At 46.0% G+C, this 15,267-nt stretch overlaps 1 long non-coding RNA gene across 1 annotated transcript; it reads right to left on the reverse strand.

Annotated features, from left to right (window-relative positions):
- Positions 1-745: 745 nt before the first annotated feature.
- LOC122564385 (uncharacterized) lies at positions 746-14,680 on the reverse strand. The gene is made up of 2 exons (XR_015752785.1): positions 13,428-14,680; positions 746-1,062 (listed from the first exon to the last, which is right to left on the reverse strand). It is a non-coding gene; the product is annotated as an uncharacterized LOC122564385 (long non-coding RNA).
- Between the last annotated feature and the right edge of the window lie 587 nt (positions 14,681-15,267).

A 15,267-nucleotide genomic window follows, 5' to 3' on the forward strand; every position in this document is an offset into this window, starting at 1 on the left:
TTGTCCAGGTCTTGCTGCTTTTGGACATGAATTGTTTCAATATCTGAGAAGGGGTGAATGGTGCTGAACATTGTGCAATCATCAGCTAACATCCCCACTCCTTATGATGCAGGAAAGGTCTTTGATGAGGTAGCTGAAGATGGTTGAGCCTAGGACACTAGCCTGAGGAAATTCTGCTGAGATGTCCTGGAATGACCTCCAACCACCTTCCTTTGTCCCAGCTATTACTCCGATTAGCAGAGAGGTTTCCCGTAATATCTATTGACACCAATTTTACGCGGGCCCATTGATGCCATATTCAATCAAATGCAGCCTTGATGTTGAGGGCAGTCACTCTAACATCACTTCTGGAATTTAAGTCCTATTCAAGTTTTTTTGCAGATCAGTTGTTGGAAAATAACAACAATGCAATATTACCATGGACTGGGAGAGGTTTCACCTTGGGACATGAATGAGGAGTGACAGTAAACCATGGAAGGTTATAACAACATTGATATCTCACCAGCAGCAGCATTAAATTAAACTGCTGAGGCCCAAGTCAGGTGGGGGGAATCTCACAGTTTGGTTCTTCTATTATAGTGCAGTTATTCTTGCATTCTGTTGAATACATTTACAGTTTCCATTGAACAGTACTGCTTATTGTTTTCTATGTTTCAATATTTACCAAGAACTCTATGTTCTTTACATTTGCTTCTGGACAATAGGACAACAGGACAACAGGAAACCATGAAACGTGCAAGAAATATTGACGTTGACAGAATTTTATTTGTCATTTTGAGTGCTTGTGGTTTGCATTTTCAATGTCACAGTTCTCCATTATCTTTGTCAGCTGTGGACCTCTTCATAACTCCTTTTTCCTCCCATCATTTCCCACAGAAGATGCTATCTGCACACTTGTTTTGTCTTTGGATCAATTCATTTTTCTCATAAATGAAATGTGGGACTTCCTGTTATGATGCTGTGTGCAGTCAAGTCTCGTGTGAATTGTTCAAAACGGTGTCACAAGTCTGCTCTTATCTATTGACAACAGCAGGGCGTTATTGATGAAGTGTCCTCAGTACCCTGGAAGAAATAAAATCAGTGTCAGAGGCCAAGAATCAAACAAGTGACACAAAGGCATTTAAGCGGTTAAATTAGAATTCTAGACTGAGTGTCAAACAAATATTTTGGATTTGTGATTCCGCTTCATTTGTCACACCTAACACCCAATCACATGCACCCATTGATCTGGTGTGTAACTTCACTGTATAATATCAAGATAAAATGGTAAAGTGACTTGTGAATAGCCATAAGATTCCTAATAGAGTCATAGAGATGTACAGTACGGAAACAGACCCCAACTTGTCCATGCCAACCAGATATCCCAAACTAACCTAGTCCCATTTGCCAGCACCCGGCCCATATCCCTCCAAATCCTTCCTATTCATATTCTCATCACATGCCTTTTAAATGTTGCAATTGCACCAGCCTCCACCACTTCCTCTGGCAGCTCATTCCATACACCTATGACCCTCTGCGTGAACAGGTTACCCCTTGGGTCTCTTTTAGATCTTTCCCCTCTCATCCTAAACCTATGCCCTCTAGTTTTGGACTCCCCTATCCTGGTGAAAAGACTTTATCTATTTATCTTATCCATGCCCCTCATGATTTTATAAACCTCTGTGAGGTCACCCCTCAGCCTCTGCCGGTCCAGGGAAAACAACCCCAGCCTATTGAGCCTCTCCCTGTAGCTCAAACCCTCCAGCCGTGGCAAAAATTCTTGTAAATCTTTTCTGAACCCTTTCAAGTTTCACAATATCCTTCCAATGTTTTAGATACTGAGATAACATAGGTATGCTGCACCTTTCTTTCGGAAGGCACACAGTGTTGATGTTCAGCTGTCAGCCTGGTTTATCTAATGCAATTGAGCAGCTTGCCGGGATCTATTGAAATCCATCCATTTCATACTGGCCTAGGGACTGAGTCATCTGCATGGCAGCTTGAGGGTACATAAAAGAACACACCAGTCTTTCCAACTTAGATCCACTGGTATATCGCCTGATAGTCACCGCGCTGCTGAAATGTTAGAGTGAAGGATTAGCAAAGGGACTATTTCAAACATCTTCTGCCAATGGAGCAAGGAAACCTTCCACCGAAGGTAACCACTCTCGTCTGAGTTTGGTTATCAAAATTTAACATTTGAGGCCGCATCCAACTGAAATTTAAGGAAACTTTAAAAGATAGAATTTCCTCAGAAAAATGGGGACTCACACTAGCTACAACCCTCAGTGTAGTGGGAGCAGACAGTAGATATGGCCTTCAGTTCTTCAAAAAGCTGCAGAGGTTTAAAAAAGGTATCGGCAGAATCATGCTCATCTTAACATGTGGCTCCCCAAGCAACCAGTCTGCCTGCTTCTTACCCATGGACTAGCATTCCACTACATCATAGGTGTCCTGCCTTCCCGTGCACAAAGATCTGGAGGCCAAAGAATCACCTTCTTCAGTCAGATGAAGACCCAAGGCAACAATGCCACCCTCCCCACTGAGCTCTATGCATCTCTATGCTTGTTTTACAGAAGGTCAGGGAAATAATGTCACCTGTCCCAACAGCCACGGGTGCAGCTGTTCCCTCAGTCACCACTGCAAAGGTCATATTGGCCTTGCTGAGAGGGAATCCACAGAAATCAAGTGGCCCAGATGGAGACGCTGGCTCAGATCCTTCAAGGACCAGCTAGTGGGATTATTTGCAGACATTTTTAGCCTCTCCTTTTTCCGATGTAAGGTGCCCACCTGCTTCAAGAAGACCACTATCATCTAGGTGCCAGAGAATAGTGTGACTATCATCTGATGACTCTGACATCCATCATTATGAAGTGTTTCAAGAGGTTTCAAGATGGCGCACATCAACTCCAACCTCCCGGATTGCCTTGATTCACTACAATTCGCCCACTGTCACAGTAGATCCACAGCAGACACCATTCCCGGCCCTACACTCATCTGTGGAACATCTGGATAACAAGAACACCTAGGTCAGACTGCTGCTTGTTGACTTTAGCTCTGCCTTCAACACCATCATTCCAACAAAACTCATCTCCAAACTTCAAGATCGAGGATTCTGCTCCTCTCTCTACAACTAGATCCTTGACTTCCTGACCCACAGAACGCAATCACTTAGGATAAGAAACAACACCTCCTCCACAATAACTCTCAACACCTGTGCCCTACAAGGCAGCATATTCAGCCCCTGACTATAGTCCTTACATGTTCACAACTGTGTGGCCAAATTCAGTTCTAAATCCATTTACAAATTTGCTGATGACACCACCAAAGTAGGTCAGATCTCAAACAACTGTGAGACAGAGTACAGGAAAGAGATAGAGAGCTTTGTGGTATGGTGTAAAGACAACAATCTCTCCTTCAATGTCAGCAAGTTGAAGGAGCTGGCCATCGACTTCAGGAAGCAGAATGGAGGACACTCCCCTGTCTGTATCAGTGGTGCTGAGGTAGAGATAGTTAAGACCTTCAGGTTCCTAGGGGTGGATGTCACCAACAATCTGTCCTGGTCTGTGCATATCGATGCTATGGTCAAGAAAGCACACCAACACCTCTACTTTCTCAGGAGGCTAAGGAAATTCAGCATGTCCACAATGACTCTGACTAATTTTTATAGATGCACCATCAAAAGCATCTTATCCAAATGTGTCACACCTTGGTATGGCAACTGCCCTGCCCAAGACCACAAGAAGTTAGAGAGAGTTGTGAATGCAGCCCAGTCCATCACACAAACCAACCTTCCATTCACTGACTCTGGCTACACTTCCTGCTGCCCTGGGAATGCAGCCACCATCATCAAAGCCCCCTCCCACCCTGCTTATGCTTCTCTCACTCTCTTCTGTTGGGCAGAAGACACAAAAGTTTGAAAACACAAATCAACAGATTCAAGCACCAGGGTCCCAGGTTCGATTCCAGCCTCAGGTGACTGTCTGTGTGGAGTTTGCACATTCTCCCTGTGTCTGCGTAGGTTTCCTCCGGGTGCTGCGGTTTCCTCCCACAGTCCAAAGACGTGCAGGTCAGGTGAATTGGCCATGCTAAATTGCCCTTAGTGTTAGGTGCATTAGTTAGAGATAAATGGATCGGGGTGGGTTGCTCTTCGGAGGGTTGGTGTGGACTTGTTGGGCCGAAGGGCCTGTTTCCACATTGTAGGGAATCTAAAAAAAAGAACAGCGTCTTTCCCCGTAGTTGTCAGACTTTTGAATGAACCTCCCATATACTTAAGTTGATCTTTCTCTGCACCTTCTCTGTGGCTGTAACACTATATTCTTCGTTCTATTCTATTATCCTGATATACTTATGTAAGGTATGATTTATCTGGATAGCACCCAAAACAATAATTTCAACCGTATCTCAGTACATGCGCCAATTACAAATCAAATCAATAAAAAACAAAAACCCACTATTCTTAGTAGACATCCTCCTCAGCTCGAGGGACAGCTGACAATGGCGACTCTTAAACCAAGCTGGAATGTTAGGTTTTCACCAGTTTCTGTGAGGGAGCTGAACAATTCAAATATACATCCACCCCTAGGAACCTGAAGGTCTTAACTATCTCTACCTCAGCACCACTGATACAGACAGGGGAGTGTCCTCCATTCTGCTTCCTGAAGTCAATGGCCAGCTCCTTCATCTTGCTGACATTGAAGGAGAGATTGTTGTGCTACATGATTTGTCCATTTGTGTGTATGATTGGCAGCTTTGAAATCTTAGCATTCCTAAAAGCCAAAGCTATACCAGATTAAGTAGTTGGCAGTGAGTTGTTTTGGTTACAGTTCCAGGTCTGAAAATATGTTGCTGGAAAAGCGCAGCAGGTCAGGCAACATCCAAGGAACAGGAGAATCGACGTTTGGGCATGAGCCCTTCTTCAGGAATGAGGAAAGTGTGTCCAGCAGGCTAAGATAAAAGGTAGGGAGGAGGGACTTGGGGGAGGGACGTTGGAAATGCGATAGGTGGAAGGAGGTCAAGGTGAGGGTGATAGGCCGGAGTGGGAGTGGGGGCGGAGAGGTCAGGAAGAAGATTGAGGGGGACTGGGAGGAAGCAGCCAGTGCAGGGACCTCCTGCGGCCATTCCCCTCAAGAACAAGTATACCGTTTTGGATACTTGTGGGGGGGATGACTTACCAGGGGTAAGTAACGGGGCTCAGGTCTCTGGCACGGAGCCTGTCCCCGTTACTCAGAAGGGAAGGGTGAAGAAGAGCAGAGCAGTAGTAATTGGGGACTCGATAGTTCGTGGCACAGATAGGCGGTTTTGTGGGAACGAGAGAGACTCACGTTTGGTATGTTGCCTCCCAGGTGCAAGGGTACGTGATGTCTCTGATCGTGTTTTCCGGGTCCTGGAGGGGGAGGGGGAGCAACCCGAAGTCGTGGTCCACATTGGCACCAACGACATAGGTAGGAGGAGTGCTGAGGATGTTAGACAGGCTTTCAGGGAGCTAGGTTGGAAGCTTGGAGTTAGAACAAACAGAGTTGTTGTCTCTGGTTTGTTACCCATGCCACGTGATAGAGATTCGAGGAATAGGGAGAGAGAACAATTAAATGCGTGGCTTCAGGGATGGTGCAGGAGGGAGGGGTTCCAGTTTTTGGATAACTGGGGTTCTTTCTGGGGACGGTGGGACCTCTATAAACAGGATGGTCTACACCTGAACCTGAGGGGAACCAGTATCCTTGGGGGGAGGTTTGCTAGTGCTCTTGGGGGGGGTTTAAACTAACTCGGCAGGGGCATGGGAACCCAGATTGTAGCTTCAGGGTGCAGGGCCTGGAGTGTAGGGAGGTGAGGAACATGGCATCAATTTCCAAGGAGGGTGCCTGTAAACAGGGAAGTGGCTTGAAGTGTGTATACTTCAATGCAAGAAGTATACGAAATAAGGTAGGTGAACTTGCAGCGTTGGTTGGTACCTGGGACTTCGATGTTGTGGCTATTACGGAGACATGGCTAGAACAGGGACAGGATTGGCTGTTGCAGGTTCCGGGATTTAAATGTTTTAGTAGGTTTAGAGGTGGGCGTAAAAGAGGGGGAGGTGTGGCATTGCTTGTCAAAGATAGTATTACAGCGGTGGAAAGGACGATGGATGAGGACTTGCCATCTGAGGTAGTTTGGGCTGAGGTTAGGAATAGGAAAGGTGAGGTCACCCTGTTAGGAGTCTTTTACAGGCCTCCTAATAGTCCTAGAATCATTGAAGAAAGGATTGGGAAGGTGATTCAGGAGATGAGTGACAGTAATAGGGTGGTTGTTATGGGGGACTTTAACTTTCCTGATATTGATTGGGAAAGCTATAGCTCAAGTTCGTTAGATGGGTCAGTGTTTGTTCAATGTGTGCAGGAGAGTTTCCTGACACAATATGTAGACAGGCCAACAAGAGGTGAGGCCATACTGGATTTGGTTCTGGGTAACGAACCAGGCCAGGTGTTAGAATTAGAGGTAGGTGAGCACTTTGGGGATAGTGACCATAATTCGGTGATTTTTACACTCGTGATGGAGAGGGATAAGTGTGTACTACAGGGCAAGAATTATAGCTGGGGTAAGGGAAATTATGATGCGGTGAGGCATGACTTAGGATGTGTGGCTTGGAAAAGTAGACTCCAAGGCAAGAGTGTAAATGATATGTGGAACTTGTTCAAGGGGCAACTATTGAGTGTCCTTGATAATTATGTACCTGTCAGGCAGGAAGGAAAGGGTCGTGCGAGGGAGCCGTGGTTTAATAAGGAATTGGAATCCCTTGTTAAATGGAAGAGGGCGGCCTATCTCAAGATGAGACGTGAAGGTTCAATTGGGGCGATTGAGAGTTATAGGGTAGCCAGGAAGGACCTGAAGAGAGAGCTAAAAGCAGCAAGGAGGGGACATGAAAGGTCCTTAGTAGATAGGATTAGGGAAAACCCTAAGGCTTTCTATAGGTATGTTAGGAATAAAAGAATGACTAGGGTAGGAATAGGTCCAGTCAAGGATAGTAGGGGGAAGTTGCGTGTGGAGGCGGAAGAGATTGGGGAGACACTGAATGAATACTTTTCTTCAGTATTCACTCAGGAACAGGGCATTGTTGTCGATGAGAATACTGAGGCACAAATAAGTAGAATGGATGGCTTTGAGGTATGTAGAGAAGAGGTGTTGGAAATCCTGGAAAAGGTGAAAATAGATAAGTCCCCTGGGCCTGATGGCATTTATCCTAGGATTCTCTGGGAAGCAAGGGAGGAGATTGCAGAGCCATTGGCCTTGATTTTTATGTCCTCTTTGTCTACAGGAGTAGTCCCAGAAGACTGGAGGATAGCAAATGTGGTTCCCTTGTTCAAAAAGGGGAGTAGGGATAGCCCTAGTAACTATAGGCCGGTGAGTCTCACTTCTGTTGTGGGCAAAGTCTTAGAGAGAATTGTAAGGGATAGGATTTATGCACATCTAGATAGGAATAATGTGATCAAGGATAGTCAGCATGGTTTTGTGAAGGGCAAGTCGTGCCTCACAAACCTTATTGAATTCTTTGAAAAGGTGACGAAGGAGGTTGATGAGGGGAAAGCGGTAGATGTGGTATATATGGATTTTAGTAAGGCGTTTGATAAGGTTCCCCATGGTAGGCTACTGCAGAAAATACGGAGATATGGCATTGAGGGTGAGTTGGAGGTTTGGATTAGGAATTGGCTGGATGGAAGAAGACAGAGGGTAGTAGTTGATGGCAAAGTTTCTTCATGGAGTGCCGTCACTAGCGGTGTTCCGCAAGGATCTGTTTTGGGACCATTGCTGTTTGTCATTTTTATAAATGACCTGGAAGAGGGGTTAGAAGGTTGGGTGAGCAAGTTTGCGGATGATACGAAAGTCGGAGGAGTTGTTGACAGTGAGGAAGCATGTGGCAGGTTACAGCAGGATATAGAGAAGCTGCAGAGCTGGGCAGAAAGGTGGCAGATGGAATTCAATGTAGCTAAGTGCGAGGTGATTCACTTTGGGAAGAATAACAAAAAGATGGGGTACTGGGTTAATGGTCGGATACTTGGTAGTGTGGATGAGCAGAGGGATCTTGGTGTCCATGTACACAGATCTCTGAAAGTTGCCACCCAGGTAAATAGTGCGGTGAGGAAGGCATATGGCGTACTGGCTTTTATTGGTAGAGGAATTGAGTTCCGGAGTCCTGAGGTCATGATGCAGTTGTATAAGACTCTGGTACGGCCGCATCTGGAATATTGTGTGCAGTTTTGGTCGCCATACTATAGGAAGGATGTGGAGGCATTGGAACGGGTGCAGAGGAGGTTTACCAGGATGTTGCCTGGTATGGAAGGAAAATCGTATGAGGAAAGACTGAGGCACTTGGGGCTGTTTTCACTAGAGAAAAGAAGGTTTAGGGGTGACTTGATTGAGGTGTACAAGATGATTAGGGGGTTAGATAGGGTCGACAGTATGAAACTTTTCCCGCGTATTGAGTCGGGTATTACAAGGGGGCATAGCTTTAAATTAAGGGGGGATAGATATAGGACTGATGTTAGGGGTAGGTTCTTCACTCAGCGAGTCGTTAGTTCATGGAATGCCCTGCCAGTAGCAGTGGTGGACTCTCCCTCTTTATGGGCATTTAAGAGGGCATTGGATAGGTATATGGAGGATAGTGGGTTAGTGTAGTTTAGGTGGGCTTGGATCGGCGCAACATCGAGGGCCCAAGGGCCTGTACTGCGCTGTATTCTTCTATGTTCTATGTTCTATGTTCTATGTTCTATTGCAGGTTAGGAAGGCGGTGCTGAGTTCGAGGAATTTGACTGAGACAAGGTGGGGGGAGGGGAAATGAGGAAACTGGAGAAATCTGAGTTCATCCCTTGTGGTTGGAGGGTTCCTAGGCGGAAGATGAGGCGCTCTTCCTCCAACGGTCGTGTTGCTATGGTCTGGCGATGGAGGAGTCCAAGGACCTGCATGTCCTTGGTGGAGTGGGAGGGGGAGTTGAAGAGTTGAGCCACGGGGTGGTTGGGTTGGTTGGTCCTGGTGTCCCAGACATGTTCTCTGAAACATTCCGCAAGTAGGTGGTGTGTCTCCCCAATATAGAGGAGGCCACATCGGGTGCAGCGGATGCAGTAAATGATGTGTGTGGAGGTGCAGGCGAATTTGTGGTGGATATGGAAGGATCCCTTGGGGCCTTGGAGGGAAGTAAGGGGGGAGGTGTGGGCGCAAGTTTTGCATTTCTTTCGGTTGCAGGGGAAGGTGCCGGGAGTGGAGTTTGGGTTGGTGGGGGGTGTGGACCTGACGAGGGAGTCACGGAGGGAGTGGTCTTTTCGGAACGCTGATAGGGGAGGAGAGGGAAATATATCCCTCGTGGTGGGGTCCGTTTGGAGGTGGCGGAAATGACGACAGATGATACGATGTATATGGAGGTTGGTGGGGTGGTAGGTGAGGACCATAAGGGGTTCTGTTCTGGTGGCGATTGGAGGGGCGGTGCTCAAGGGCGGAGGAGCGGGAAGTGGGGGAGATGCGGTGGAGGGCATCGTCGATCATATCTGGGGGGAAATTACAGTCTTTGAAGAAGGAGGCCATCTGGGTTGTACGGTATTGGAACTGGTCCTCCTGGGAGCAGATGCAGCGGAGACGAAGGAATTGGGAATATGGGATGGCGTTTTTACAGGGGGCAGGGTGGGAGGAGGTGTAGTCTAGGTAGCTGTGGGAGTCGGCTGGTTTATAGTAAATGTCCGTGTTGATTCGGTCGCCCGAGATAGAAAGGGAAAGGTCTAGGAAGGGGAGGGAGGAGTCTGAGATAGTCCAGGTGAATTTGAGGTCGGGGTGGAAGATGTTGGTAAAGTGCACGAACTGTTCAACCTCCTCATGGGAGCACGAGGCAGCGCCGATACAGTCATCGATGTAGCGGAGGAAAAGGTGGGGGTTGGTGCGAGTGTAGCTGCGGAAGATGGACTATTCCACATATCCTACGAAGAGGCAGGCATAGCTGGGGCCCATGCGGGTGCCCATGGCTACTCCTTTGGTTTGGAGGAAGTAGGAGGATTGGAAAGAGAAGTTGTTCAGGGTGAGGACTAGTTCAGTCAGTCGAAGGAGGGTGTCAGTGGAAGGGTACTGGTTGGTACAGTGGGAAAGGAAGAAGCGGAGGGCTTTGAGTCCTTCGTGATGGGGGATGGAGGTGTTCAGGGATTGGATGTCCATGGTGAAGATAAGGCGTTGGGGACCGGGGTAGCGAAAATCATGGAGGAGGTGGAGGGTGTGGGTGGTGTCCCGAACGTAGGTGGGGAGTTCTTGGACTAAGGGGGACAGGACCGTGTCGAGGTATGCACAGATGAGTTCGGTGGGGCAGGAGCAGGCTGAGACAATGGGTCGGCCGGGGCAGTCAGGTTTGTGGATTTTGGGCAGGAGGTAGAAACGGACAGTGCGGGGTTGTGGGACTATGAGGTTGGAGGCGATGGATGGGAGATCCCCTGAGGTGATAAGGTTATGGATGGTCTGGGAGATGATGGTTTGGTGGTGGGAGATGGGGTCATGATCAAGGGGGCAGTAGGAGGAGGTATCCACGAGCTGCCACAAATATCCGCCATAAATTCACCTGCACCTCCACACACATCATTTACTGCATCCGCTGCACCCGATGTGGCCTCCTCTATATTGGGGAGACACGCCGCCTACTTGCGTTTAAGAGAACACCTCTGGGACACCCGGACCAACCAACCCAACCACTCCGTGGCTCAACACTTCAACTCCCCCTCCCACTCCACCAAGGACATGCAGGTCCTTGGACTCCTCCATCGCCAGACCATAGCAACACGACGGTTGGAGGAAGAGCGCCTCATCTTCCGCCTAGGAACCCTCCAACCACAAGGGATGAACTCAGATTTCTCCAGTTTCCTCATTTCCCCTCCCCCCACCTTGTCTCAGTCAAATCCCTCGAACTCAGCACCGCCTTCCTAACCTGCAATCTTCTTCCTGACCTCTCCGCCCCCCACCCTCACTCCGGCCTATCACCCTCATCTTGACCTCCTTCCACCTATTGCATTTCCAACGCCCCTCCCCCAAGTCCCTCCTCCCTACCTTTTATCTTAGCCTGCTGGACACACTTTCCTCATTCCTGAAGAAGGGCTTATGCCCGAAACGTCGATTCTCCTGCTCCTTGGATGCTGCCTGACCTGCTGCGCTTTTCCAGCAACACATTTTCAGCTCTGATCTCCAGCATCTGCAGTCCTCACTTTCTCCTTACAGTTCCCGGTCCCATTATATGGATTAGTCTTGGAAAAAGAGTGATGGTTTCAGCCAGATAGAGCCTCAGCTTCTAATGGGAAATATGAAAAACCAGTAAAGCACTCCTTCAAATGGAAATATTCACACAGCAGAAGACAGACTGCTGGAGAATCAATTTCATTTTTCCCTCACCATATTATTCCTACATAATTCCAGGGAAATGGGATGTGGGCATCACTAGCTGGACCAGCATTTGTTCACTTATCCCAAATTGATCTTGGTGGTGAGCTACGTTCTTGAGCCATTACAGTCTATTACATAGCCACAGTGCCATTAGAGAGGAAATTCCAGAATTTTGACCAATCAGAAGCCCATTGGAAACTCTGGAATGAGAAACAATTCATTAACAGATGTATCAAAATGTTAAAAAAAAAAAGCCCAGCCAAAACTGACCAATTGCCAGAGACACTGATGATGAACACTGCTGGGGCACATATACACCATTACTCTGGTGACATTTTTTAAAGGCACATCTGTACCATCGACATTTAAACTGGGCCAACTCATGGTATTCAGCTTTGTAATCCAAACTGGTTTAAACAGTTTTCAGTTTCAGATTTAACAATTTACTCATCCTCAACAAAATTCGATGGTTAATTTTCACAATCTGTGATGTGGCACAGAAATGAACATGACCCATTTCAAATTTTTTAATAATTCAAAGAAGCAACATTTGCTGTCCTGCTAGTGTCAAATCTTATTGCATGGACCTTTCTGCCTTGGAAAATGTTAATTCATTAAATATTACCCCAAAGGTTTTGATTATTTATAAAGGAATATCTTACCTTGGAGGTCGCTCCCTTAATGCTGCACCCTACAGACAGAGAAGATGTATATTTCAACTCCCAAACAGGATAAGGGCTCTGATCTTACAGTCATCTGGTATCTATTGTGTTGGAGAAATATCCTGTGTGGGTCTTAGGTCAAAAATGAACACCTTCTTCCTGTTTATAGAATAGAGAATCTGATTATGTCTCCTTCACATTCAATTTCATTATTATTTAGGGTGTAGGTTTGCTCGCTGAGCTGTAGGTTTGATATCTAGATGTTTCATTATTATTGCTAAATCCAACAACATCCTAGGACCATTGGCAAAAACTCAATTCGATCAGCCATGTAAGTACTATGGCTTTAAGAGCTAAGTCAGAGCCTAGGAATCCTGTAGCAAGTTACTCACCACCTGACTCCCCAAAACCTGTCCACCATCTAAGAGGCAAAGGTCAGGAGTGTGCTGGATTACTCCCGGATGAGTACCACACCAGCAACAGTCAAGAAGCTTGCAACCATACAAAAGCAAACAAGCCCACTGGATTGACACCCCAACATTCACTCCCTCCATCAAAGATGCTCAGCAACAGCTGCCATGCAGAAAACAACCAAGTTTCCTCAAACAACACCTTCCCAACACACAACCACTACCATCTAGAAAGTCAAGGGCAGCATAACCAAGGCAACACCACCACCTGCAAGTCCTTCTCCAAGCCACTCGCCATCCTGACTTGAAAATATATCATCGTTCCTTCAAACCACTGGGTCAAATTCCTGGAATTCCTTCATAAACTGCATCATGGGCCCACTGACCACCAGATGGATTTCTGCAGTTCAGGGAGGCAATTCACCACCACTTCTCAAGGGCAGTTAGAGTATGGCACTAAATGCTGACCCAGCCAGTGACACCCACATCCCATGCATTAAATTACTTTTAAGGTGAGTGTTGACTTATGAAAAGAAAAGAAGAGATATGGGAGGTTGGCAAGTGCAGAATGTAGTCGAGAGTGTGGTGCAGGAAAAACACAGCTGGTCAGGCAGCATCCGAGGAGCAGGAGAATCCACGTTCAAGGACATACAGGCCCTGGGCCTCCTCCACCGCCAAACTGTTATCACCTGACGCCTGGAGGAGGAACGCCTCATTTTCTGCCTTGGGATCTTGCAACCACATGGGATCAATGTGGATTTCAACTGCTTCCTCATTTCCCCTCCCCCCACATTATCCCAGTCTCAAGCCTCCAACTCCGCCCTGCCCTCCAGACCCATTCATCACTGCCTCCTCTGACCTATCACCTTCTCCCTCACCTTTATCCACTTACCTCCCCCAAACCTCACCCCCCCTCCCAGTTATCTCTCAGCCCCGACCCACAAGCTTTTGCCCGAAACTTCTATCCTCCTGCTTTTCAGATGCTGCCTAACTTGCTGTGCCTTACCAGCGCCATACTCCCAACTCTGATCTCCAGCATCTGCAGTCCTCACTTTCACCAAGTGCAGAATGTAGTGGGAGCCATATTTGAAGCATGAAAAGAAATGAATAGTAATAAATTAGATTTATAATTGCAATGTAATTACCAGGTAGATTTGATCCATTTTACATAAACACATGTTTAAAATTGCATCTATTAGATTTTGAATTAACATACAAGGCATTTCACCAAAACAGTTGAAATGTAGCTAATTGAACAAGAGTATTTTTAATTGTCCATTTTCCCAAACAATTCTACAAGAATACCCATTTCCCACAGAAGAATACAGTCAAATGGTTTGAAAAGGTAGTGTTGCTGAATTTGATAGAATGATTCCCTTTGTCCACCAATGTTATCAGATGATGTTCTTTGTGAAACACTGCTTTAGCATCACAGTGGAATCTGTAGCCACATTTTATGTAGTTTCATGACTTACGTAACTTAAGCAATATCGTAGTGGACTGCACCTCCCCTGCCTCCATAGAATCAAACTAGCAGTTAAGATAAGGCATTTTAGTTCTCCCAGATTTGTTAATGAGCAAATGGTTTAGTTTACACATATAACCAGTTAGATGAATAGCTTTACTACTGTATGAGTACATAAATATTAGACTACCTGTTGAATCACTTAAATTTATATTCATTCAGTAGATGAGTTGATTTACTGTGGAATTTAAACTTAAACGAATAATAGTGGGATTGACGAATGTAAAGTGTTATTCACTCTAAAACGGAAGATGATACTGCACTGGAAATTCCACTGATATTATTTTGATTAATCACCCAAACATATTGAATATTTCTGCTTTTCTTTTGGAATTCCTGCAATTTTTTTTTGGTAATGTTGATTTGGGGCTAAATATTGGCCAGGGGTTTAGGGAGAATAACCTGGAATTCTTCTTTAAATGGTGCCATGAGATCTCCTTTACAAATCTAACAGAACAAACAGAACCTTAAACTAATGGCTCTTCTATAAGAAAGCAGCTCCACAGTGCAACACTCACTGAGCACCGCACTGACTGTAAGCCTAGATATTGTGCATAGGTCTTTGGAATGGGATTTGCACCCATGGCTCTCTGATTCAGAAGTGAGATTACATATAAAGACTTCTAACAATCTGCTGAGCTAAACTGATTTTATTTGTGCTGTTAATTTTACTAATCTAGTTTTCCTAATCAAACTGCTCGGAAAATGTATTACACAGCTTTGGAGCAGGTGGGACTTGAACATGGGCCTCCTGGTCCAGGGGTCAGGACACTACATCTGCACCACAAGAGGGCCCCTTAGTATATAACATTCAGTGTATTGTTTTGTGACTTTAAAATATCTGACTGTATTTGTTTCTTTTTGGAGTCAGGGACAGAGGAGTCATTGACTGCAATTGAAACATGTAGTTCATATCTGTGAGGAACAGAAGCTTACTACACCTTCCCTACCTCAGAAGTGTGACATTTTTAATTTCCTTTGTATCTTAGGAATGCCTGAAGAACATGCATCAGCCTACGTGTTTCTGATATTGTGCATCAGTAGAATGATGACACAGCAGGAAGAATGAACTTGTGCCTCATCAGAAAGTATCTCCAACAGTATAGTGTTCTGTCAGGAAGGCACATAAGGCTCAATCTAGATTGCTTGTGTAGGTGGAACATAAACTCACAACGTCCTACATGACTGACCTAGCAAGACCTTTTGTATTGGCAAAACTGCACTGATATTTTACATCTTTTCTCCCACTGATATGTTGTTGTCAGTTAACTTTAGTATGAACAGAGACAACAACATTTAATTTTCTGGCCTCATTGCCCTG

The sequence above is a fragment of the Chiloscyllium plagiosum genome, unplaced genomic scaffold (assembly GCF_037043375.1).
Source record: "Chiloscyllium plagiosum isolate Xiang-an unplaced genomic scaffold, Cpla_swu_hap1 HiC_scaffold_34, whole genome shotgun sequence".
Classification (NCBI taxonomy): Eukaryota; Metazoa; Chordata; class Chondrichthyes; order Orectolobiformes; family Hemiscylliidae; genus Chiloscyllium; species Chiloscyllium plagiosum.